General features: G+C 44.2%; 1 protein-coding gene across 12 annotated transcripts in view; it reads right to left on the reverse strand.

Annotated features, from left to right (window-relative positions):
- The window catches only part of OSBPL10 (oxysterol binding protein like 10), a 376,374-nt gene that overhangs the window by 200,770 nt on the left and 150,222 nt on the right, over window positions 1-25,382 (reverse strand). Inside the window, exon 1 of one of the 12 annotated variants that reach the window (XM_073810947.1) lies at window positions 12,606-12,826. The exons of the other annotated variants lie outside the window; for them this stretch is intronic. The gene's annotated coding sequence lies outside the window, so the exon portion shown is untranslated. Of the gene's footprint in view, window positions 1-12,605; window positions 12,827-25,382 lie in introns of those variants that run through there. 12 annotated transcript variants of the gene reach the window in all.

The following is a 25,382-nucleotide window of genomic DNA, read 5'->3' on the forward strand; positions in this document are numbered from 1 at the left end:
GTAAAACCGATAGCTAGTGGGAAGCAGCTGCATAGCACAGGGAGATCAGCTTGGTGCTTTGTGACCACCTAGAGGGGTGGGATAGGGAGGGTGGGAGGGAGATGCAAGATATGGGAACATATGTATATGTATAACTGACTCACTTTGTTATAAAGCAGAAACTAACACACCATTGTAAAGCAATTATACTCCAATAAAGATGTTAAAAAAAAAGAGAGAGAGAGAAGCTATTCTTTAGCCCAAATATTCACACTTCATAGTTCAAGAACACAGCTCAGTGACAAACTTCCATGGAACTGAACCCAAAGAAATTCTTTACATTCCAAAATACTTTGCACTCTGAAAGATGCCAACCTTCTTCACTGCCTCAAACTCTTTCACGGATTCATAATTTCTGAAGAAATCTGCATATGCCAGGCCCTCTGTCTTCTGCGAAGGTCCTGCTGGAGGCCACCTGTGCCTTGTCCTGGCCATGACAACAGTGACCTTTGTTCTTCAGCTAAAGACCCTTCTCTGGGTTGGGTGACTGACTGCCTAACTGTTCCAGAATCCCAGTCCACACGCCAGCAACACACCAAAATGGCAGCGGCTTGGTCCTGCCGGCCTGGAGCGTCCTGCTCTCCCCACAGTCCCAGGGAGGCCTTGCCCGGTGCAGGCACTACACACCCATATTCCAGGTTTCACCTGCCTTCCAATTCCCTCTTGCCCACAACCACCCGAAACAGCACCATTTCTGAGATCTAGTATCACCACGTTTCTACAACTTCCAACCTATGGCTTATAGAAAATAAAAACTCAAGGAAAATCAGCAAAGCAAAGCATACTCGTGAAGGGAAGGAGGATTTCAAATTGTGGGTGTATTTACCTAAGTTAACCTTAAGTCTTCAAAAGGACTATCAGCTGCTGATCATTGATTGAACACCTCTCATCTTCAGAGATGAATGTATCAAAGTTCTCCCCAGAGTTACTTCCGTGGAGCTGCCTGTCTCACATAAGAGAGGGTGTCTCTGCCTCTCCAGGTGGGCCTATGACACGTTGGCCACTGTGGTCTCCTTACCTCAGAAGGGTTCACACTCAAAACCCTTAGAGTTTCTGGCTTGAGAAAGAAGGATAAATCTTCCAGAATTTCTCTCAGGATAACCAAACTTCCTGGAGAGGACAGACGATGGATCCAAGCATCAAAACCTCACAACAAGGTTCCAAGGCACAGCACCTGCAGGCAACCTCGATCCCAGCCAAGTGTTAAAGTCTGGAATCCTCTCAACACATGAAATTGGGGCGATGGTGAGAGAAAAGCAGAGAGGCCTTCTTACATCTCTCAAATCCCTACTATTCAACCTGTCATCAGAGACTTCCACAACTGCCACCAGCCCCCACCAAAAGCACTAAGTGAGAGACTCCAACACACTCCAGAAAGTACTAAACTGTCAGAGGGCCCTAAGGCACATCACCAACTCAGGGATAAATATACGCTGTCACATAACTCAGCCATTATTAAAAATATCCAGGCATGCAATACAAGTTCCACCTCAAATGTATCAGAAAAATGTCATGTACTGTGGCCTGTCTATAGCAGAACCATTATGCTGGTCTTCAGATGTCTTAAAAATATATAAACTGAACCACTGATAAAAATGATTGCTAATGTTTACAGAGCACTTTCTATGTGTCACGCATTGGTGCTGCCACATTATCTCATTTACACCTCCCAGCAGTCCTAGGAAGTAGATGTGACCATAACCTCTTTCTACAGATGAAAATTTCAAGCGCAGAAAGGTAAAAAAACACACTCAAGGTCTTACAGAGAGGAAGTTATGGGGTAGACTTTAACCAGGGAATCTAGCCTTACAGGCCACGGCTCAAAACTAAGATACCTTGTGTTTATTAAAATACCGTTTTCACTACAAAGGTGCAAAAACATAGGGTCAAAACGGACAGGCAGATAAGAAAAAAAAAATTAAACACAATCAGATTGGGAGATTTTTAGAATTCTCCTTTCACCCAGAGTTGGACAGATATGCAGAAAACAAACGGGGATATATAGATTCAAAACAATATATTCCCAAGTTTTATTTCAAATGTTACAAATAATTACATACTCCAATGAAAAATATAATTTCTTTTTAGATGTGCATGGAACATTTTCCAAAATGTTGTCTAAAAAAACATCAAACATCTAAAAGTAGAAATTTTATAGGGCACAATGTTTGCACCTCATAGCAAAATAACATCTGACATGTTAAATACTTAAAAATAATAAACTAATAGTATTAGTTTTAATTATATATTCACATATAATCATGTCATATTATATATTAGTATTAGGAGAAAATATGGGTGGATATTTTTAAACAGTTAGGGTGGGGAGGGCTCCACAACAAGAGATTTCAAAACCATAAAGAAAAGTATTGACACATATTCCTAAATTTAAAAAGATCTCCAGCTAAAAATAATCCATAAATAAAATTAAAAGACAACCAATAAAGCAGAGTTTTAAAAAAGAATACTGAAGTGTCTTGCCTTCTAAAAAGAATGTTTTTTTTACAGCTTGGGTTACTTCCTCCTGCTTCTGAATCAGCCTGGAAGCTTATTAAAAATGTGGATTCCTGACTCCCAGCCCATACTTAAAAAATCAGAGGCTTCCCTGGTGGCACAGTGGTTGAGAGTCCGCCTGCCGATGCAGGGGACATGGGTTCGTGCCCCGGTCCGGGAAGATCCCACATGCCGCGGAGCGGCTGGGCCCATGAGCCATGGCCGCCGAGCCTGCGCGTTCGGAGCCTGTGCTCCGCAACAAGAGAGGCCGCAACAGTGAGAGGCCCGTGTACAGCAAAAAAAAAAAAAAGAAAAAGAATCAGATTCTTTGTGGCTGAGATCAGGAAATCAGGAAACTGAATTTCAAAGTTTGCCTAGATCATCCAAGTAGAAAAACCAGTACAAAATCGAGTCAGGATAAAACCTTAGAGTGTTACTCACACCCTGTTTTTTTTCTGGTCGTTCAAGCTTTTACCCCTAGGCATTCATTCAACAAACATCTCAGCAGTATGGGCCCATGCAACCAAGCAGAACATATTATTTAAGCGTGAGCTGACCTCATTTTGTCTTGGTCTGAAAAAGCCAAAGCCCTGCTCCTAAACCACCACAGCTCAGGCAGTAGGTATCTTGGCTCTGTTACATTGGAAGTATTTTTGAGAAAGATTTAAAGAAAAGTTACGAAGTCACCAGGCCTGGAGTTCCTGTATAATCAGATCATCAACTAGCATCACGTAGGCGCCCACCTGCGCAGAGCAGCCCCAGGACCAGCCCAAGTGAAGCACCTGAAGATTAAGGGCCACCAGCCCGAGTGGCTGCTGCCTTGGGAACCGCCTCACCTGACAAAGGACCAGCATAACTCACAGTGAACTCTTAACACAAGATCTGATGTACTGCGCTTGGATTTGATCTATCATGACACTCCATCTGCTTTTAAAGACCAGGTGATTTAATACCAGGAGCAAGAACTGAGAGCTTTCTAACACAAGTTAGTACAGGCTCTCAGAATATTGCCCCGTCACCTTCTGAACTCCTATTAACTCTCAGGTTTCCAAGGACATTAGGTAAGAACTTCAACTACTACTTTAACTAAACTGTAAAATATCGAGACCCATCTTAACGCTCACAATTCATTTTCATTCTTGCCATCAACAACACATGGAACTTACCTGGGAATCCTTGAGATGGACCGAGTCTTGAATCAAGTCTCTGCCTATCACTAAGAGCTTCAACATATACATCAAGTCACAGTGAAAAGGATTCTGATACTGGCTAAAGCCCCGGGACAAAGACGAGTGGGAAGCCCAGGCCTGGTACCCATCAAAATGAAGAGAGATGGGAAGCTGGCCTGTGGAGACCAGGGAAGCAGTGAGGAGCAGAAGCAGGCCCCTAGGCTCAGCTATTCTGCCCCAAATATCCAACTGAGTCAGGCCCTAAGCCCCACTGTCCCTGGATCAGAGCGTCCTTTATTTTTCCCTACGGTTACACGGCATATAGGAAAGAGGTGTGATCTGGCAGCAAAAGGCTTGACTAGACCTGTGGTTTTCAAACATCTGCTGCATCAGAATCACCTGGAACCTTGTTAAGACACAAGTTCCTGTGCCCCTCCCCCAGATTCAGGAGGTCTGGGTGGAGCCAGAGAACTCCAGCAAGTTCCCATTTGATGCTGATGCTGCAGGTAGGACCACACTTTGAGAGCCGCTGAATTCTCACTTTTGTGAACTTGGCCACGGTACTTATCCACCCTGAGCCTCGATGCCCATGCCTGCAAAAGCACAAAGCTGGCTCATTCTCTTTGGAACCATTCCACCATCGCTGTGCCTCAAGGTCTGTCTGGTTATAAAACCAGAACTTCCAAAAGTCCACATCACATTTCTGAATGCAGACAGTGAGTCGGATCCAATGCTCATATTGCATTCTATCAGCAACAGCAGTTTAGTTAATTGCCTACAAAGCCAACAAGACAGAACTTAAAACACAAGCCAGTGTTTGCTCTTTTTTGGAGGTGCCATGGCAATATTATTTGGCAAGGTTCTCAGTGTGGTCAGCTGTACCATGTTCTGTGATATGGGTAAAGCATTGTGGATACATTTACTCATTCTATGGTTAAACAAAAGAGAATCTACATAAGCCCGGCTATTTTTAAAGAATTTAGTTTTGGTTCCAAAACTAAGTTTTATTTCCAAGAATTCCCACATTTCTTAAAAAAAAAAAATTTTAACTGAGTACCAACCTTGCTAGGCACTATATGCTAAATGCTAAAAATATATGGGGGGGGGGGCAACAAGGTCCCTGATCTGACGGGGGCTTGGAAAAATGGTGCCAACAGACAATAAAATATTTACAAAAATAAACGTGTGACTATAGCTGTGCTGAGCCTCATTTCTCAAGACAAAATGTCCATGAACTGGTGAATGGTTAAACAAACTGTGTTACATCCATACAATGGAATACTATTTAGCAATAAAAAGAACACAGTACTGATACATGCTACATGGGTGAACCTCAGAAATATGATGCTACATGAAAGAAACCAGATGCAAAAAGATTATATATTATATGATTTCATTTATATGAAGCGTCCAGAAAAGGGAAATTTATAGAGACAAAATACAGATGAGTGGCTGTCTGGGGCTGAGGATGGGAACAGTATTAACTACACACTGGCTAGAGGAAATTATTTTTGCTGATAGGAATGTTCTCAAACTGGATTTTGGTGATAGTTGCACAACTATATAAATTAACTAAAAATTACTGAACTGTATACTTACAATGGGTCTATTTTATGGTGTGTAAATTATACCTTAATAAAGGTGTTTTTAAAAAACGTCAACAATCCTGGCAATAGCCTAGACCAGGGTGGAGGTGACAGAATCACTGCAGGGGTACAACTGTCAAGACCTGATAATGAACTGGGAATTCCGTTTGGGGACTGTTGCACTTCACACGCCTTTAAAACTTCCAAAAGGTGTTGACTAGCAATTGGATGAATGGATTTGGAACCCAGAGAAGGTCTGAGCTGGAAATATAAAGATGAAATCATCTAAAAATAAGTAGCCATGGAAGCCAAAGCCATGGGTGAGATTGCACAGAAAGAGAATACAGGGAGGAGAAGGGGGGCAGGGATGAGGGGGCCCAGGATCAAGACGTGAGGAACTACAACATTAAGCAGGAAAAGAGGCGGACAGAACAAGACAGAGAGGTAGGAGGAAAACCAGAACCCTAGAAAGAGAACGTTCACGAAGACAGGAGTAATCATCTGTGTCAAATGCTAACAAAATGTCAGTAAGATAGGAACTGAAACATGTCTTCTTTGTGACCATACATGATCTATTTGCATATTTAAAGATTCATGGGGCTACCCTGGTGGCGCAGTGGTTGAGAGTCCGCCTGCCGATGCAGGGGACACGGGTTCGTGCCCCCGTCCGGGAAGATCCCACGTGCCACGGAGCGGTTAGGCCCGTGAGCCATGGCCGCTGAGCCTGCGCGTCCGGAGCCTGTGCTCCACAACGGGAAAGACCACAGCAGTGAGAGGCCCACGTATCACAAAAAAAAAAAGATTCATGGATTTCCATGACCCTAAGTTTATTGTGAAGCAAATCAGTTCCTGTTGGTGTGCAAGCCCAAGAGAAAAGAACTTCTCTTTTCTTCCAAACATGTACTGAGTCCACCAGCTGTTTCCCAATACTCATGTTCCATTTTTACTAGAAACAGTGGAAAGATGGATCTCTGGGTTGAAACCAGGGGCTGCAACCTCAGCTCTAGCTAGGATTAACTTGTGGTCTGAAACCAAGTATAGTGGGGACAGCGGACTACCTACCCCACCTACCAAATATCCATTGCCTCTCTCAAATCAAGAGAACTCCAATTTTCATCTGGGCCAATACATGATGCCAGAATACATTTCCCTGCCTTCCTTTCAGCTAGATGTGGTCATCTGAGTAAGTTTGAGCTCATGAAGAACAGTGATAAATTAGATCCCTTCCCCTCCTCTACCTGCTTTTTTGGAAGGTAGATGTGATGGCTGGAATTCCAACACTCCTTTTGGACTTTGAGGACACAGCCACACCCTAGGGATGATGAAGCAGAAAGTAAGAAGGAGCATGGGTCTCTGAAATCTGTGGAACCTCCAAACCAACCCTGCAAAGCTTATGCAAAAAAGCATGCATGTACAATGGAATATTACTCAGCCATAAGAAAAGAATGAAATAATGCCATTTGCAGCAACATGGATGGACCTAGAGATGATCATACTAAATGAAGTAAGTCAGACAGACAAAGACAAATATCATATGATATTGCTTATAGGTGGAATCTAAAAATAAAAGATGCAAATGAATCTATTTACAAAACAGAAATAGACCCACAGACATAGAAAACAAACTTACGGTTACCAAAGGGGAAAGGGGGGAGAGATAAATTAGGAGTTTGGGATTAACACACACACACTACTAGATGTAAAATAGATAAACAACAAGGACCTATACTATATAGCACAAGGAACTAGACTCAATACTTTATAACAGCCTATAAGGGAAAAGAATATGAAAAAGAATATATGTATATATATATATATGTATGTATAACTGAATCACTGTGCTGTACACCTGCAACTAACACAATATTGTAAATCAACTCTACTTCAATTAAAAAATAAGTAAATAAAAAATAAACAAGAAGGATCTAAAGGTTAGCAACAACAAAAAAATCCCTGCCTTTATCTTATGGTCCTTCTATGGAGGAGAGGAGGGAAGGTGGAAAAGACAGTACTTGCTCAGATTGGCCTAACCCTCTGAGGTAGGTATCATTACTACCCCTTTCTAACCATGAAGAAACAGAGAGGGGCTCTCTTTTACCAGAGTCACACAGCCCATAGGCAGCAGAGACAACGTGAGCCCAGGCAATCTGCCCCTAACCCCTGCACCATCCTGCCTGTCTCAGAAAGCTGTGAGCACACTAAATCTCCCCCCTCAGGACAAGGCGCCTCGGCCTTCAAGCATCTTCTAAGCAGAGCTGTGCGGTGGGAGAACACCCTGGTCAGGAAATGTCGACTATTCAGACTGCAGGTCAGAGGCGGGAGGTCTGCTCAAACCAGTGAACTCGGCTGCCCAGTGGCAATTTCTCCTCTATGGATTCTGCAGGCAGCTAACACCGAAGAGACGGGGAGGAGAGGAGATGAAAGGGGAAAATCCAAACAGGACCGTCCAAAGAATTCTCACCAGGGCTGATGGGCTTCACCCCAGAGAGATCAGCATCTTGCCTCTTGCGGCCGCCGTGGGCAGCTGGCTTGCTCACTCTCTCCCTGGTCCTCCAGGAAACCGAACACTCAGCAGGAGCATCGTAGCTCCCCCGCCTATGGATCTCAGGGCTGGGAAGGAAGGACAGGGCAGGCCTGGCAACAAGTCCCAGGCACTGATGCAAGAATAAGCCGAGATGACAGATGGGCAGATCAGATCAGCTCAGCTCAGGTTGCCACCAAGGGCCCTGGAAAAATACACACATTCCCAAAGGGAAATCCGCATGCTGGCTAGCTCTACCTGGCACGTCATTAAACTAACCTGAAAGGGTCCAACGTACCAAAAATGCTGCCCAAAACAAGATTAAAGTCTCAACTGTTCCTCCAACATATGCTCTGAGGCCTCCATGCAACACGATCCACCGCGACCACAACACCGGGGCCAAAACAAAGCCACCCTGAGGTCGCCGGGTCCTCCTGGGAGTTGTGGACACAGCACGCTCTCTGCGGACACAGAATCCTGAGCGGGGACACAGAGGCCCAAGTGTCCACACATGCCCACTCGCCGCCACAGACTCTCTCAGGGAGCCCGAGTCAAAATCATTTCCAACCTGGTCTGACCTTGTCAAGATCTGCGCCTGGGGAAGCCGCTGGTGTTTCGCCACCGAGCTCAAGGAAACATGGAACCTCCCCAATTTTCTGGGGAAGAGGAGGTGTCAGCGAGTGGATAGAATTCCCAGTTTTGAGGGTTTTCTCGAAAGAATTTTTCTAGACGCAACTACCAACATGTCTCTAGTGGCCACGAAACAAATGAACACACAACAAAGAAATCAGGTAAGGAAAGTATCTACCTCAAAGGACTTTTTTGAGAATTAAGTAAGTTATTATTTGTAAAATGCTTAGAACAGTGTCTGGCACACTGCTAGCAATATATATACTCCACATATATAAACAATATATATACGCAAATATTTCTCAAATAACATATTGAGGAGATACTTAGCAATTACCCTTAAAAAAATCCTGGTCTTTTTTTTTTTCATTTTACAATTAAGGAAAGAGCTTTTATTTTATTATTTTTGTTGTTGGGGACAGCAGGTTATGGAATTTACTATATTCTAGTTGCTGAGCTAACAGCTCTGTGACATAGATATTACTTCTATTCTACCAATAAAGAAACAATATGCAGAAAGGAATCCTGGTCTTATTTTTTTCAGGGGCATGTGTCTGTGGTCTTGTACTGGATACACACCAGTTGTGACTCCCTACTCCCCAAGTCACATGACGACAACAAACCTGTCAACATGTCAGAGCGAGTGGCATTCCACAAAGAGCACCGCGTCCAAGAGCCTAATGGCTGTTCATCTCAATAATGAGATTTAGGAGGATGAAGATTAGTAAATATCAACTGAATCCCAAACATCAACGGTATTTTCCAAATCTGATTTGAAATGCCCACTACACCATCTCCAGAACAAACATCTAACCCTTCTTAGCAAGACAGTTCAGCATTTCTTGCCAAGAAACTGTCACCTGATTCGCCATTCTGACTCTTCCCATCCCTCAAAGAGTGGGAAACAGGAGAAAGAGAGGAATGAAGAGATGTGTGTTCTCCACAGACAGGGACAGTCCAGCCTGAATTTTGAGCACCAGTGGCCACTGTTCGACCTTATTAATCTCCTCTCCTGTGGAGGCAACATGAGTTTGGGGGCTCCCCACTAAGCTGTGTGGTATTTCAAGAACGCACTGCAGACAGTGCACTCAAAGACGTAAATATCAAGGACGGGCAGCATGACAACTATTTCGTTTGCCTGGTCAGTTACTTGCCACTTCAGCTTGCAGAGCAACAGCAAACAAAACAGTCCACTTCACAAAAAGCTAATCTCCTTTCAGTTGATTCTTCAAGTTTCTCATACCCTCCCCCAACCATCTCTTAAATTGTTTTTCGTAAAATATATATGACCTGCCTGCTCCTACCACTCCCAGCCAGAATTCATCTCTCTTTCATCAACCCTCCTGCAGTCGACTGTTGGAGCTGAAAAGGTGGGAAATCACTTGGCTTCCTATTATCATTATTACTGTTATTATTATCATCATCATCACCATCATCAGTTACACGACTATCTCTGCCACCTAAGCTGGAAACTCCTTTGGGGCCATGTCACTTGATTAAGAATCCCTCTGGGCTGGGCACGGTACCTCACATGTGAAGGAGGCAAATACAAGTTCCCTGATGGACCAAGGTGAAGGTCAGTAAACAAAAACGTGTCCCTTCATTATCATTTATTGTCCTCATTTACCTATTATCACCACCATCACAATCAGAATAGAAAGCTCTCTAAAACCAAAACTATTCTCCATCACCAAGGACATTTTTAGTGCTCTATGAATACGCCTGAGACTCCACACCAGGATGGGAAACTTTGCTTTCGTGAAATCTCAAGTCATTGACTCTGCATCTTACCCAGTGTACTTATCCCTGATTAAAGACCAGCCAGTCAGCAGAATAATCAATCCCCAACCATTCAGGACCTAGTTCATCCATCTGGGGACCACCCTGAGTCCCCAGTCCCCTCCCCCACTGGCCACTCCTCTCTGAACAGGAAGAAAAGAGAACCAGGTTGGCTCCACGCAGCTGACCACGAGCAGATTGCATTCGACTTTCAGGGATAAGAGAGGCTGCACCTGATGGTGACAATGATGGTGTTAGGTCATCCATGGCTAACAGAGAACTCCCTGAAGTTAAACTTGATTTTGAAGAATCGTCATTCAGGTCACTGAAGACAGCGTACCTGCCAAACCCACTTCTGTAGAAGATTTTACGTCGAGAGAACTTTGATGGCTCTGGGAAGCTGAACATTTCCCCAGCCCTCTGGAGAATCAGGGAAACTACACAGCCTGCCTCTGAATTACTGATGTCATAATTTATTGAAAGGTCTCCATTAGGTCATAGGTCACACCCCAGACGCACTCAAGGGTCTGTGACTAGGAGTAAAAGCAACATGGAGCCAATGGTTCCCGAGCATCTGCAGTGCAAGGGTCCTGTGGCCCCGAACCCAACCAGCACCCAGCACACCCAACACTCATCTGAGTCCTTATTTCATCATCTTATAAAATGCAGAGATATTCTTCACTCCATTTTATGCAAATGAAACCTAAGGCTGGTAAATTTAAGTGACTTTCCTGTTATCTCTCAGCTACTTCGTAAAAGGACCGGCTATTTGAACTTCTGGTCCATGGTTTCTTTCATTAAATGATAAGGCTTCCTAAACTTAGGTTTACATTTACTACCAGGCATTCTTCTAGATGCTGGGGAAAGAGCAGTAAACAAAACAGATAATTCCTGCCTCATGGAGCTCTAGTGGGAGGACAGAAATTTTAAGCAAATATGTTAAGTGTCCGTGAACGCTTTAGAAAAAAATAAAATACAGTGTCAGAAAGCGAAAAAAGGCTGCCATTTGGAGCATTCTAAGGTCACCAGGTCAGGGAAGGCCTGTCTATACGCGGAGGATTCGAGCCGAGACCAGAAGGAAGGTGAGGTGCACCGGCTGAAGGAAATACTGTGTTCCTGGCAATACGTACAATTTCAGAGGTGGGAGCAGGCTGGGCGTGCTGGAAAAGAGCAGGAGAAAGGCCAGTGTAACAGGAGCAGATGAGTGAGCGGGCAAGTGATGGGGGCTGACTTGCGAGAGAGCCAGGAGCCAGATCACGCAGGGCCTTGCAGACCGCGGTAAGGGCCTCCGATTTTACTCCAGATACGAGGGGAGGCTTCTGGAGGGCTCTGACGCTAGAGGATCACTCCAGAACGATGCTCAAGTGGGTGGTTGGAGAAGCGGGGAGGTCTGTTAAGAGCTAACTGCAATAGTCCAGGCAGAGATTTATGCCAGCAGATAACATGTAACATGTACAGATAAGTAACACAGAATTTTCCAGCACAGCTAAAACAGTCACCCCATTCTCCTCCACCTGCAGCCTGATAACTTGTTCATCTATCCGCTGACTCAGAGGCAGGATGGCCAACCTTGGGCGTGGGCGCAGGGCGTTTCCACTGTAAATGGCCTAGTTGTATTGACTGTGGTTCATGGGTGAGGATGAGGTTAAGGAAGGGACAGGCATTGACTTTGGTTTCTATTATTTTAAGATGTTTGCTTGCCTCTACACAGCCTGTGTGATTCTCTGGATTGTGGCCATCAATTCCCTGATCGAATAGTCCATTCCCATTGGCTAGGATGTGTTTCAAGTACTGGAGGATATTGATCTCCGATAGGTGATGGGGGCACTTTGGGGCAAAGAGGTGGAAGAGAAGATGGGCAGCTCCCCTCAGGCACTGCACGCAGCTTGGCTCTCCCTTAACTGGTGACCTGTAACCAACAAGAAACCTTGAAATCACTTCTCCAACAGCATCCATCAGAGAGAGGGGCCTGGTCAACAGCCATCCAATAACACTGACTGTAGCTCACTGGAGAGAAGTCTCACTGAGATTAGAACGAGGTCTCTTGAAAGAATAAAACCTGGACTTCCCTGGTGGCGCAGTGGTTGAGAATCTGCCTGCTAATGCAGGGGACACAGGTTTGAGCCCTGGTCTGGGAGGATTCCACACGCCGCGGAGTAACTGGGCCTGTGAGCCACAACTACTGAGCCTGCGCGTCTGGAGCCTGTGCTCCACAACAAGAGAGGCCGCGATAGCAAGAGGCCCGTGCACCGTGATGAAGAGTGGCCCCCGCTTGCCACAACTAGAGAAAGCCCTCGCACAGAAACAAAGACCCAACACAGCCAAAATTAATTAATAAACTCATACCCCCAACATCTTCTTTAAAAAAAAAAAAGAATAAAACCTTACCACACAGCCGTATGCCTGTTGGCACAACTGACGCCATCTTGGCCCGTGCGGCTCCTCCTGCTCTCCCGCTGACCCTACCCAGGACCGTACTGCGCGGTAAATCGCCTCTCTGTTGTCAGAGCCTTTGTAGTTAATAGTTAATAGACATTGTTTAATAATCATTAGGACCAGGTGGCCTCCATGCTCTGCTAGTCCCCAAACAATGATGAAGACCTTCGCTGACATTCCAGGCATCCACGAAACCAGTTACCCATTCATAAACTTGACTTAGGAAGGCACGTCCTGTTTCCGAGCACCCACCCCCATACCCTAGGTTAACTATAAAACTGTCCCAGTGTCCCCTCGGAGGTGTGGAGTGCAGCTGCGAATGCTTCCAGGTTGCTGTCCTGATCCAGATCCCACCCTGTAACTTATCCTGTGATAAACTGGTCCATTAACAACATGGAGCTGCCTGCCTCATCTTTCCATCTCAAAATACCTTCCCAGTTCAGAGGGCACTTTTCATTCCTTCCATCCTCCAACAATAGCATCAGGATTCTTAATAATGTTAATTTTCGTTTTTATAGACTGAGCTACGGGAGCCCTCCCTAGAGGCTGATGAGGAAAGTAACCTGAGGGCTCAAGTGGCCTCCTCAGGTGGCAGGGCCTGGCCTCTGGTGGTCTCTCAAAGCTTTGTTTCTACAGTCACTCTCCTTTATACTAAAGGCACACATCCGCTCATCACCAAGACCTCTGGTTTCTAACCAGCGTTCTCTACCAAGGGAAATATGTCGGCGTTCAGCCATAACACCCTCCTGACTTGGTTTCTGGTCTTGTGCATTGTTTTCTGAGGCTGTTTCTGAGGCACCTGGAGATTAGTCCTGGGAAAGAGAACAAGATAATGGAAAATAAAAGATTCCATTAACTCGATGACTCTTGTGGCTAATGAAAAGCTATGGCTGGTGCAGCTCAAGGTTAAAAATAAAAAAGGAGAGGGGAGAGGGACTGCTCACCAAATCACCTCCTCTCAGCAAGTCATTTCATTAGCGAAAAAATGCAAATGACATTCCTACAGTGACTCACTGACTCAGCAGAGCCACTGTGGTACCCAGCAATTTCCGGTCAAACGGGCGCTTGTGATTCCACAGACCCTCAGCGTCCACGTCAGCTCTTCTTCCCGGGCCATTCTCCACATGCTGGGCAACTCTGCCATCTGTGAACCTCATATCCATCTCCCTGAATGGCTGCCACTCTGAGTAGCAGCTTCGAAACCAACCACCTAACATCCTTTAAAAAAAAAAAGTCTGAGAAGTTGGAGGCACTGAAAAGCAAAGTCCAAGAAAACCAAGAGGCCGCTGCCCTGGAGAGGGGAGGACAACCAATAGCATCATAACTCCCTGGTCTTTCAATACAGGGACACGTGCTCCAGGAAGGGACAAGGCAGTTGCAGAATTCAGAGGCCAGGACTCCAGAGACGCCCCCCACTCCGCTGTTCTTTTTTCTTTTTTTTTTTTTTTTTTTGCGGTACGCGGGCCTCTCACTGCTGTGGCCTCTCCCGTTGCAGAGCACAGGCTCCGGACGCACAGGCTCAGCGGCCATGGCTCACGGGCCCAGCCGCTCTGCGGCACGTGGGATCTTCCCGGACCAGGGCACGAACCCGCGTCCCCTGCATCGGCAGGCGGACTCTCAACCCCTGCGCCACCAGGGAAGCCCTGTTCTTGGCAAATAGAATGTGAGCTGGATCAGTACTGTTGAAACACCGCTCGGTCTTCCACTGCAAAATGTCCCTTCCTTCAACTGCATCCCTAAGTCTCCCAAGCCTTACCAATATTTATAGCATGCTTCTTTTACCTTCCACTTCAATTTAATCCACTTCATAAATCAAAGGGCCCCTATTTCCTTCATTCCAATCATTCTGTAAGCCAGCACACCCTTATTTCAAACACAGACCAGAATAAAATGTTCTCCTTAATCAAAGATTATTTCAAGGTCTGCCACACTTGGGCTATTACTTTGATTCTTTGCATCACAATGGTACAGCCTTTCAGGACACCAAAGCAGGGTTCATATTAAATGCAACACCCACCGGGAACTCGGCTAATGCCCCGCCTGCTTCAGCCTTCAGATCTGTAAGGACACTCACAGCTGACACTCAGGGCCAATGGCAGAGGCCCTAGAACAGGGGTTGCAAACTTTTTCTGGAAAGGTCCCAAAAGTAAATATTTTAAGCTCAGTGGGCCACAGAGTCTCTGCCTTAACTACTCAACTCTGCTAATGGAGCACAAAAGTATCCATAGACAAATGTAAATTGGTGCAGCCACTATGGAGAACACTACTGAGATTCCTTAAAAAACTAAAAATAGAGTTACCATATGATCCAGCCATCCCACTCCTGGGCACACATCCGGAGGAAACTCTAATTCTAAAGATACACGCACCCCAACGTTCATTTGCAGCACTATGTACAACAGCCAAGACATGGAAGCAACCTAAGTGTCCATCGACAGACAAATGGATAAAGAAGATGTGGTACATATAAACAACGGAATATTACTCAGCCATAAAAAGGAATGAAACTAAAAAAAAAAGAAAAAAGGAATGAAACTGGGTCATTTGCAGGACGTGGATGGACCTAGAGATTGTCATACAGAGTGAAGTAAGTCAGAAAGAGAAAAACAAATATCGTATATTAACGCATACATATGGAATCTAGAAAATGGTACAGATGAGCCTGTTTGCAAGGCAGAAATAGAGACACAGACATAGGGAACAAATGTATGGACACCAAGGGGGGAAAGGGGGGGTGGGATGAATTGGGAGATTGGGATTGACATATTAACTAATATGTATAAAACAGTTAACTAATGAGAACCTGCTGTAGAGCACAGGGAACTCCACTTCGCTGTACAGTAGAAACTAACACAACATTGTAAAACAACTATATCCCAATTTTAAAAAAAATTTTAAGTAAATTAAATAAAAATTGAAAATAGTGAGTGACAACTGATGTACATTTCAATCCAACCAGAATTTTGTTAATACCATATGGGTTAATATATCCTAGACTATGTGCTTCTAATTTACAACCAAGTAGATCAGGGGACTTAAACAACAGCCATGGAGTCCATACAGGCCTTTGTAAACCAAGTCAGAAGGTGGAAATGGCCACCTGAGTATTTTATAAAAACAAATAAATAGAAAAGCAAAATCAAACAGTTCAATCTCTCTGTGCATGTATAAATTCAGGCTATCTTAGACCACAACCTAGCTTAGAAAACTTACAAAACTGACTAGACAACATTTATATACATAAAACTCTGAAGAGTTTAGTTGTTCTAGACAAGAAGCAATCATTCAGCACCCAAATGTGTACCATGCAGTTCTATGCCCCAGACCCTGTCACATTTCTACCCACCAAAATCTAGGGGAATGGAAAGATTCTCATATACTCGGAAAATTAAGAATGAAGCAGAGACTTCTCTTATTCCATTCAGGCTGCTATAACAGAACACCACAGACTGGGTGGCTTATAAACAACAGACATTTATCTCTCACAGTTCTGGAGGCTGGGAGTCCAAAGTCAAGGTGCAGCAGATTCAAGGTGAGACCCCACATCCTGGTTCACAGACAGCTTTCTGCTGAGTCCTGCCAAGGTAGAAGGGGCGAGGGAGCTGTCTGAGGTCTCTATACAAGAGCATTAATCCCATTCAGGAGGGCTCTACCCTCATGACCTAATTACCCTATCAAAGGCTCCACCTTTTAATACCATCACATTGGGATTAGGCTTCAACATATGAATTGGGGGAGGGAGGAAAGGGGACACATTCAGTCTATGATAAAACTACAGCCACTTCTTCCTTTTGTTTTTAAGCCAGTCCTAAACCAAGCTCAGTTGCCAACTTGTTCTATGTGTTGCTAGGTGTCAGTGAATAAAAAGGTGCTATCATCAGCTAAGTTTGAAAAACTCAGCTAAAGCGAAACTGAACCAAGCATCAGTTCCTCTACTGTATGACTTATCAGAGTCTATAAATATGCTCGTGTTTGTTGTGCAGCCCTACAAGGGGATCCAGCAGGCAGTGTTTTCCAAACTTACAAACCATAGTAAGTTTTTTTTGGGGGGGGGCAATATATCTCATGGGACTAGTGTTCCATGGAACTTGCTCTGGGAAATTTCATAGCAATAATATATCCAAGATGGGATTCTCATTTCCCCGTATGTGGGATTATTTGAGCCTGGGACTCTAGTCCTTAATATCAAATTTTTCTATACCAAAACCAGACAAAGACACCATCAAAAAAGAAAATTACAGGCCAATATCTTTGATGAATATAGATGCAAAAATTCTCAACAAAATATTAGCAAACCGAATCCAACAACACATAAAAAAGACCATATACCACGACCAAGTTGGATTCATCCCAAGTTCAGAAGGATGGTTGAACGTACACAAATCAATCAATGTGATACACCACATCAACAGAAGAAAAGACAAAAACTCAATTTTTCTGGTTTCCTAGAATGAGGCATTTGAAATAGGAAGATTACTAGAATCTACGTGACCCATTATGCTATCTAAGTGGCCACTACTCACATGTGGCTATTTAAACTCAAATTGATTAAAATTAAATAAAATTTAAAGTTCCTCAATACCCACAGCACGGTTACGGGCTACCGTACTGAACAGCATACCTATGGGTCATTTCCATCATTGCAGAAGATTCTATTGGACAGCACTGCATTAGAATCTACACTTCCTGTATTCAGGGAAGTGTCTGTTGTGTCTTCTACTGTATGCGCACCTGCACCCAACACAGTGCTTTGAACACAGCATTTAATAAATTGTTGTTGAATGAGAACAGGGTAAAAATTATCATGAATAAGACTTGCCCTGCTCTGCAGTTATTCCAAGCACACCCTCTCCTCTCCCAACTCCTGTCCTCAAATTCTCTGGTGACCGACCACGCAGCATCCCCTCAGCACAGAGGGACCTTTAGGGCATTACGCTAAGTGAAGTAAATCAGACAAAGACAAATCTACATGATCTCATTTATACGTGGAAACGAAAAAAACCAAACTCATAGAAACAGAGAGTAGATTGGTGGTCGCCAAGGGCTAGGGTGTGGAAGAATGTGGAATGCTGGTCAAATCCCACAAGTACAAGTTTATACCTCAAGTACAAACTTCCAGTTATGAGATGAATAAGTTCTGAGGATCTAATGTACAGCCTGGTGACTACAGTTAACAATACTGTATCACATACTTGAAAGTTGCTGAGAGCAAATCTTAACTGTTCACACACAAACACACACACACAGTAATTATGTGAAGTGATCGATGTGTTGACTAACCTTATTGTGGCAATTATTTTGCAATATATAAGTGTATCAAATCATCACATCTTACACCTGAAACTTATACAACATTACATGTCTGTCAGTTACATCTTATTAAGTTGGAAAAAAATCTCCTTACCATGGATCCAGCACTGTCTCTAGTAAGTCAATGATTAATGCACAGTAAGTATTTATTTACTCTCAATGCCATGGTTCAAATTCTACCAAAAAGTCTAAAACACACATTGATAGATACTCAGTTCTACTCAGAGGGCCTACATTCTAGAACGTTTCAAAGTTAGTCAACATGCAAAAACACATTTCCTCAATTTTAGAGTAACCATAAAATGTTCCTTCTTGGTTTTTCTTCCTGGCTGGATGCATCTGGCAGGTTTTAGAGTGAGTGGCCAGCCCCCTGCCTCTAAAATCAGAGGGGTCAAGTGTGACAAGAGGTCTCCTACAGACATTATGATGCCTCTGTTCTTGTGAGCAGGGCAGAAGTGAGATATCCTACACTTTCTTGAGAAACCAACCTCCCGGGGCTTCCCTGGTGGCGCAGTGGTTGAGAATCCGCCTGCCAATGCAGGAGACACGGGTTCGAGCCCTGATCGGGAAGGATCCCACGTGCCGCGGAGCAACTGAGCCCGTGCACCACAACCACTGAGCCTGTGCTCTAGAGCCCACGAGCCACAACTACTGAAGTCTGCGCGCCTAGAGCCCGTGCTCCGCAACAAGAGAAGCCACTGCAATGAGAAGCCGGGCACCACAACGAAGAGTAGTTCCCGCTCACCGCCAACTAGAGAAAGCCCGCGCACAGCAACAAAGACCCAACACAGCCAAAAATAAATTAATTAATTTAAAAAAAAAGAAAAGAAACCAACCTCCCTCTAAATTGACTCACAGTCAATTTTTTTTACCACCATCCCCTAAAATGATCATTTCCTAGAGTTCACCACTCACCACGGATCATGTTAATCAGCACAATAAAAATGTAAATGTTTGTTCCGCTCAATACTCTCAAAAGACTGAAGTGGACACTTTCACAATCACCTTCCCTCCCCCCACTGCCCCAACATAAAAGCTTTACAAATCTGTGATTAATTACTTCTCAGGCACCTGTTAATCTCCCTTCCTCTTTCCAATTAGCCAAACCAAGATCAGTGGGTTTTCCTGTTCCTGCTGAAGAGCCCAATTGGGTTGATTCAACCACCTGGCCCTTCCTTAAAAATGGCCACCTATCTCTCCGTTTCCATCTTAATTTTAACTCTTCTGTTTAATAAATATTTTTAAATTCTTTTTCAAAATCTTTTCTATTATGGTTTATCACAGGATATCGAATATAGTTCCCTATGCTATACAGTAGGACCTTGTTGTTTATCCACCCTACATATACTAGTTTGCATCTTCTAATCCCAAACTTCCAATCCAACCCTCTCCCAACCCCCTCCCTCTTGGCAACTACAAATCTGTTCTCTATGTCTGTGAGTCTGTTTCATAGATAGGTTCATTTGTGTCATATTTTGTTTGTTTTTATTTTTATTTATTTATTTTTGGCTGCGCTGGGTCTTCGTTGAGGTGCACGGGCTCTTCATTGCAGCATGCAGGCTTTTCTAGTTGTGGCGCGTAGGCTCCAGAGTGTGTGGGCTCAGTAGCTGCAGCGCACAGGCTCTCTAGTTGTGGCACATAGGCTCCAGAGCCTGCAGGCTCTCTTAGTTCCCCCACCAGGGATCAAACCTGCATCCCCTACATTGGAAAGCAGACTGTTAACCACTGGACCACCAGGGAAGTCCTGTGTCATATTTTTTTATTTATTGTTTTTTTAAGTTTTATTTATTATTTTTTTAATTTATATATATTTTTTGGCTGCGCTGGGTCTTAGTTGCAGCACGCGGGATCATCATTGAGGCACATGGGATCTGTCATTGCAGCACACAGCCTCTCCGTTGTGGCATGCGGGCTTCTCTGTAGTTGTGGTGTGCGGGTTTTCTCTTCTCTAGTTGTGGCGCGCAGGCTCCAGAGCACGTGGGCTCTGTAGTTTGTGGCACGCGGGCTCTCTAGTTGAGGTGCTCGAGCTCGGTAGTTGTGGGACACGGGCTTCGTTGCCCCGTGGCATGTGAGATCTTTGTTCCCCGATCAGGGATCAAACCCGCGTCCCCTGCATTGGAAGGCAGATTCTTTACCACTGGACTGTCAGAGAAGTTCCCTCTGTGTCATATTTTAGATTCCACATATAAGTGACATCATATGGTATTTGTCTTTCTGACTTAACTGTGCTTGTTTAATACATGTTTTTATTGTAAGCCTCAACTCCCATTAAGAAATACATGGACTAAATATATGTTGTTAAAGCTATCTCTTTTACTGTAATATTTAGATTTTGATAAATCTATTGCAACTCCTGAGATGACTCCACTCCCTAACTCCAGTCCTCTGCTCAGACTGCACCTTCTACGTGGAATGCCCTGCCCTGCCCACCTGACAGACCCACCTGTGTCCTGAGCTCTGTCCTGCTGCCCACAGAGAGCCTCAACCATCCCCTCCTTTGCCTCTACACAGATTTCCACTAGGGCTTTTATAACAGTTTAGTATCAATGTAAGTCTGACACATCAAACACATTCAGAATGGCACCTGGCAGAGGAAAAGACTAAACTGAAACACAGATCACTTCAAGTAGGGCTCCTTCACTGCAAATAACAGAAACGAATTTGAACTTGCTTCAGCAAACCCAGGGGTGACTTACTAAGGGGGTTCAACGCATCTCATAGAAGCCAAGGGAGGTGGCCAGGCCTTAGGAAAGCCCTGGAAGCAAAGACTGGAAATCCAGATAACAGAGAGGAAGTGTCCCCTCTCTCTCTGATTCTAATCTCTGTTTCTCCAGAGATGAACATAACTGTTCCAGCTCCTGAGGGGGCACCTTGTAGAGTTCCAGCAAGAACCCACCTTGATTGCCCATCTCTGCAATTTAAAATGTCTAAGAGAGGGGAATAAACAAGTGTTCGCGGGAGGCAATCCACAAAGAAGGAGGAATGGCTTCTGGAATGTGTCTCCAATGGGGATTCCTATCCTGGGCTGGGAAAACAAGGCTGTAGACACCGGCAGGGCAGCACTGCCCCCCAAACCAGGCTGTGCAGAAAGTCTGAACAAACACACTTTCTTTTTTTTTTTTTTGGTGGTTTCTTTTTTTTTTTAAATTAAAGTATAGTTGATTTACAATGTTTCAGGTGTACAGCACAGTGATTCAGTCATACATCTATATCTATCTATTCTTTTTCAGGTACTTTTTCCTTATAAGTTATTACAAAATATTCAGTAGAGTTCCCTGTGCTATACAGTAGGTCCTTGTTGTTTATCTATTTTTTTTTTTTTTTTTTTTTTTTTTTTTGCGGTACGCGAGCCTCTCACTGCCGTGGCCTCTCCCCCTGCGGAGCACAGGCTCCGGACGCGCAGGCCCAGCGGCCATGGCTCACGGGCCCAGCCGCTCCGCGGCATGTGGGATCCTCCCAGACCGGGGCACGAACCCGCGTCCCCTGCATCGGCAGGCAGACTCTCAACCACTGCGCCACCAGGGAAGCCCTGTTTATCTATTTTACGTATAGTAGTGTGTATCTGTTAATCCGAAACTCCTAATTTATCCTTCGCCTCCCCTCCAACACACTATCATAATTATCCTCTCCTTTATTCCAAAGAGAGGTCCACCTTCCTGAACCTCCCAGAGCAGCAGAATAATGACCATAAGCTCTGAATGGCTGGTCATTCTCAGTGGAAGCTTACTTCAGAGAGTCAAACGTAAAGAGGGAGGTTGTTTGTTTGTTTGTTTTGGTCATGCTGTGTGGCTTGTGGGATCTTAGTTCCCCGACCAAGGATTGAACCCGGGCCCTCGGCAGTGAAAGTGCAGAGTCCTAACCACTGGACTGCCAGGGAATTCCCATGTAAAGAATTTTTTAAATGGAAGGAGGAAAAGGTAAAACTGTAGAGAAAGCAAACAGATCAGTGGTTGTCAATGGTCTGGGGGGAAAAGGGGAGAAATAAATAGGTGGAGCATAGGGCATTTCAGGGTGGTGAAAGTGTTCTGTATGATGCTATAATGGTGGATGTGGCATGCATTTGTCAAAACCCATAGGATGTACAACACAAACAGTGAACCCTGATGTATGCAAATTAAGAAAGAAATTAGGAGGTCGGGGGTTTCAGGAAAGAAGCCAGACTGTGACAAGAGAATCTAACTGTATTACAAATGTATGAAACAACCTCACTGAAGGGAGTGGGGAGAAGTGCTGACCTAAGTAACTTCGGAAATGAGTGGAATTTGTCAGACTAAAGGCAAAAGAAACTACACCTAAGCACTTATTCTCCTTGATAAAGTTGTTTCCCACAGGGCTATTAGTTAACAATTCTGATACTACTATACATGTACAATGGAATTGAACAATTAAGTAAATGGATGTCAGAAGGTAAAAATCCAAGTTTCTCACTGTTGAACTGGGGGTTTACAGATAAACAAGAGGAGGAGTCTAGAGTTGGAGATATCAGTAATGTTAAAAATGAGTTAAGGGGCTTCCCTGGTGGCGCAGTGGTTGAGAATCCGCCTGCCGATGCAGGGGACACGGGTTCGTGCCCTGGACCAGGAAGATCCCACGTGCCGCGGAGCAGCTGGGCCCGTGAGCCATGCCCGCTGGGCCTGAGCGACCGGAGCCTGTGCTCCTTAACGGAAGAGGCCACAGCAGTGAGAGGCCCGTGTACCAAAAAAAAAAAAAAAAAAAAAAAAAAAAAAGAGTTAAACTCATGTATAGATACAGAAATGTACACATATATACACACACACGTGCATGCGCGCACACACACACACACACACGCACAGTTTAGTATACACACACATTTTTTTTTCCTCTGTCAGCTGAGAGTTGCTAAGAGAAATGACACCCCGTCAGCAACAAGCACACCTTGCACCCAGGTCTTGGTTTCTAACACCATTCTCCAATAAAAGGAACCAGGGCTCCTTGGAAAAATGGCTGATGCCAGGACTGGGGCAGGAAATATACAAGAGGAGCCTGGAGGGTCTTGCAGTGCCAGAAAGAAGGAAGTGCTCAAAAACAAACAAATAAAAAGGCCACAAGGATAGGGGCATGTCAAAATGACAAAGAAGCCAACTGAAAGAACTTCCAATGGTCAAAGTTGGAACAATTTTAGCAACAAAATAAAGTAATATTGGACCATAACCCAAAGTTAAAAGTAAATACCCATGATTCCACACTGATATGAATAAATGATTAAATGGAGGCAAACAGACAAGTCTTCCATGCACAAGAATTTTAAATAAATTATGTAAATACTCTTCCCCCAGGGAAGTAGAGCATAACTCTCCACTCCTTAAGTGTGGGCTGCACATAGCGACTTCCTTCCAAAAAGCACAGTATGAAAAGGGCAGGGGAAAGAGAAGCTTCACAGTGGAGAGAGCTGACAATCACTACTTTCCAGCCAAGCAATCAAAGTTAACTGGCAACAGTCATGAATCGTGTTGATACATGCACCCTTGTTATGATGGGATGAAAATGGCTCTTTATCTTTGTGCTCTTCCTCCCCAAACCCATCACCGCAGTCTAATCGTGAGAAAAACATCAAACAAATTCCAACCCGAGGCATCCTACAATATATCTGACTGGCACTGCTCAAAATTGTCAAAAACAAAAGAAGTCGAAGAAACTGTCACAATCAAGACAAGACTGGTAAATGAAATGTGGTATCCAGGGTGGGATTCTGGAGCAGAAAAAGGACATTAGGTTAAAAAAAAAAAAAAAAAGAAATCGGAACAAACTATATACTTTAGTTAATAATAAGGTGTCGAGGGGACTTCCCTGAGGGTCCAGTGGTTAGGACTCCAAGCTTCTACTGCAGGGGGCATGTGTTCGATCCCTGGTTAGGGGACTAAGATCCTGCCTGCTGCACAGCACGGCCAAAAAAAAAAAGTGTCAATACTGGTTCATTCATTATAACAAATGTACCACATTAATGTAGGATGTTAATTACAGCGACGTTGTGTGGGTGGCATGGGGAATATACAGGAACTCTCTGTACTAGCTGCTTAATTCTTCTGTAAACCCAAAACTGTTCTTAAAAAAGTCTATTAATTTTTTAAAAGTGGGAGGAAAGAGAAGAGTCAGACCAAGGATCTGGGGTGTCAGTGTTCAGAGTGTTACAGTGACCTGGTCCCCAGCCCAGATGGCTTCACGTGTGGCTCCATCTTGCTTTTTTGGGAGATGGAGATGGGATGCTTTTTTTTTTTTTCTTTTAAATGCTTAAGGTTTTTTTGTTTCGTTTTGTTAAATTTTTGGCGCAAGCCTCAGGATCTTAGCTCCCCGACCAGGGATCGAACCCCTGTCTTCAGCAGTGAAAGTGCAGAGTCCTAACCCCTGGACTACCAGGGAATTCCCTTGGGGTGAAATTCTTCATCTCACAAATGCACCCAAATCCGGCCAAACCTCTTTAACTCAAAGATGTAGCTACCGGCAATTGGCAACAAGAACTTTCTACAACACAGAACAGAAGCTATTTTAAGTGACACCAGCAATTTCCCGAAAAATCTCAAGCCGTTAATGTCAGGGGTTCACAGGGTATAAAAATCACTCGGGGCTTTAAAGGAGCAAATGAGAGATGAAGGAAACCCTTGTGTGAACACTTCACAAAAAAAGAACAGGGGCAAGGACCATAAAGGACTAAAAAGCACTCTTCATTTATGTGAACTGGGTTCCTAGGGTAACCATTCTCTTTTCATTGGAGAATCCTTAAAGGCAAGCAGCCAAATTCCACAAAAAGCCAAGCTCTCCAGTCTGATTTTGGAAAGGGGGCAGGAGGCCACCAATTCTGGTTAATTAATACTGTCTGTGGCTAATAGCTGTCTGTCCCTGGCTGTCTCGCCAAAGGTCCTGTTTCTACCCACACCAGTATGCAGCTTGTCACGAGTCAGAATGCAAGAGTCACTCTGAAAGGCAATAAACAAACAAACATGGCCATTAAAATGAGGGGAGACCAGAAAATTATGAGGAGGAAATGCACTAGGCCGACCAAACACTACCTCTTTTTCCTCCTGTATTTTTAAAAGCTAAAAATATTCTCCAACATACAAATTCATGTAAAACAACACTTTTCTCTAAAAAAAAAAAAAAAAAACTTGAAAAAAAAGGTAACGTGTGAAATATATTTGTCCTTTATGGCTTTGACTCTGGAGTTGGAAAAAGCTGTCAGACACACTCCACAGCCAACAGGGCAGCAGTGTCACATACACCCAGGATGGAGTGAGCCCCACCACACACTCAGCCCGTCAGCATGTCCCCGTGAGATCAGTAACGGATCCAGTGAGTACATTCAAGACTTCCTGGAAGACAGAAAAGCCAAGTTCTAGAGCACTATGGCTCTCTCAGGTAAAATCCTGGGTAACACCATTTCTACTGCAAGGCTGAAAACACAAG

The sequence above is a fragment of the Tursiops truncatus genome, chromosome 10 (assembly GCF_011762595.2).
Source record: "Tursiops truncatus isolate mTurTru1 chromosome 10, mTurTru1.mat.Y, whole genome shotgun sequence".
Classification (NCBI taxonomy): Eukaryota; Metazoa; Chordata; class Mammalia; order Artiodactyla; family Delphinidae; genus Tursiops; species Tursiops truncatus.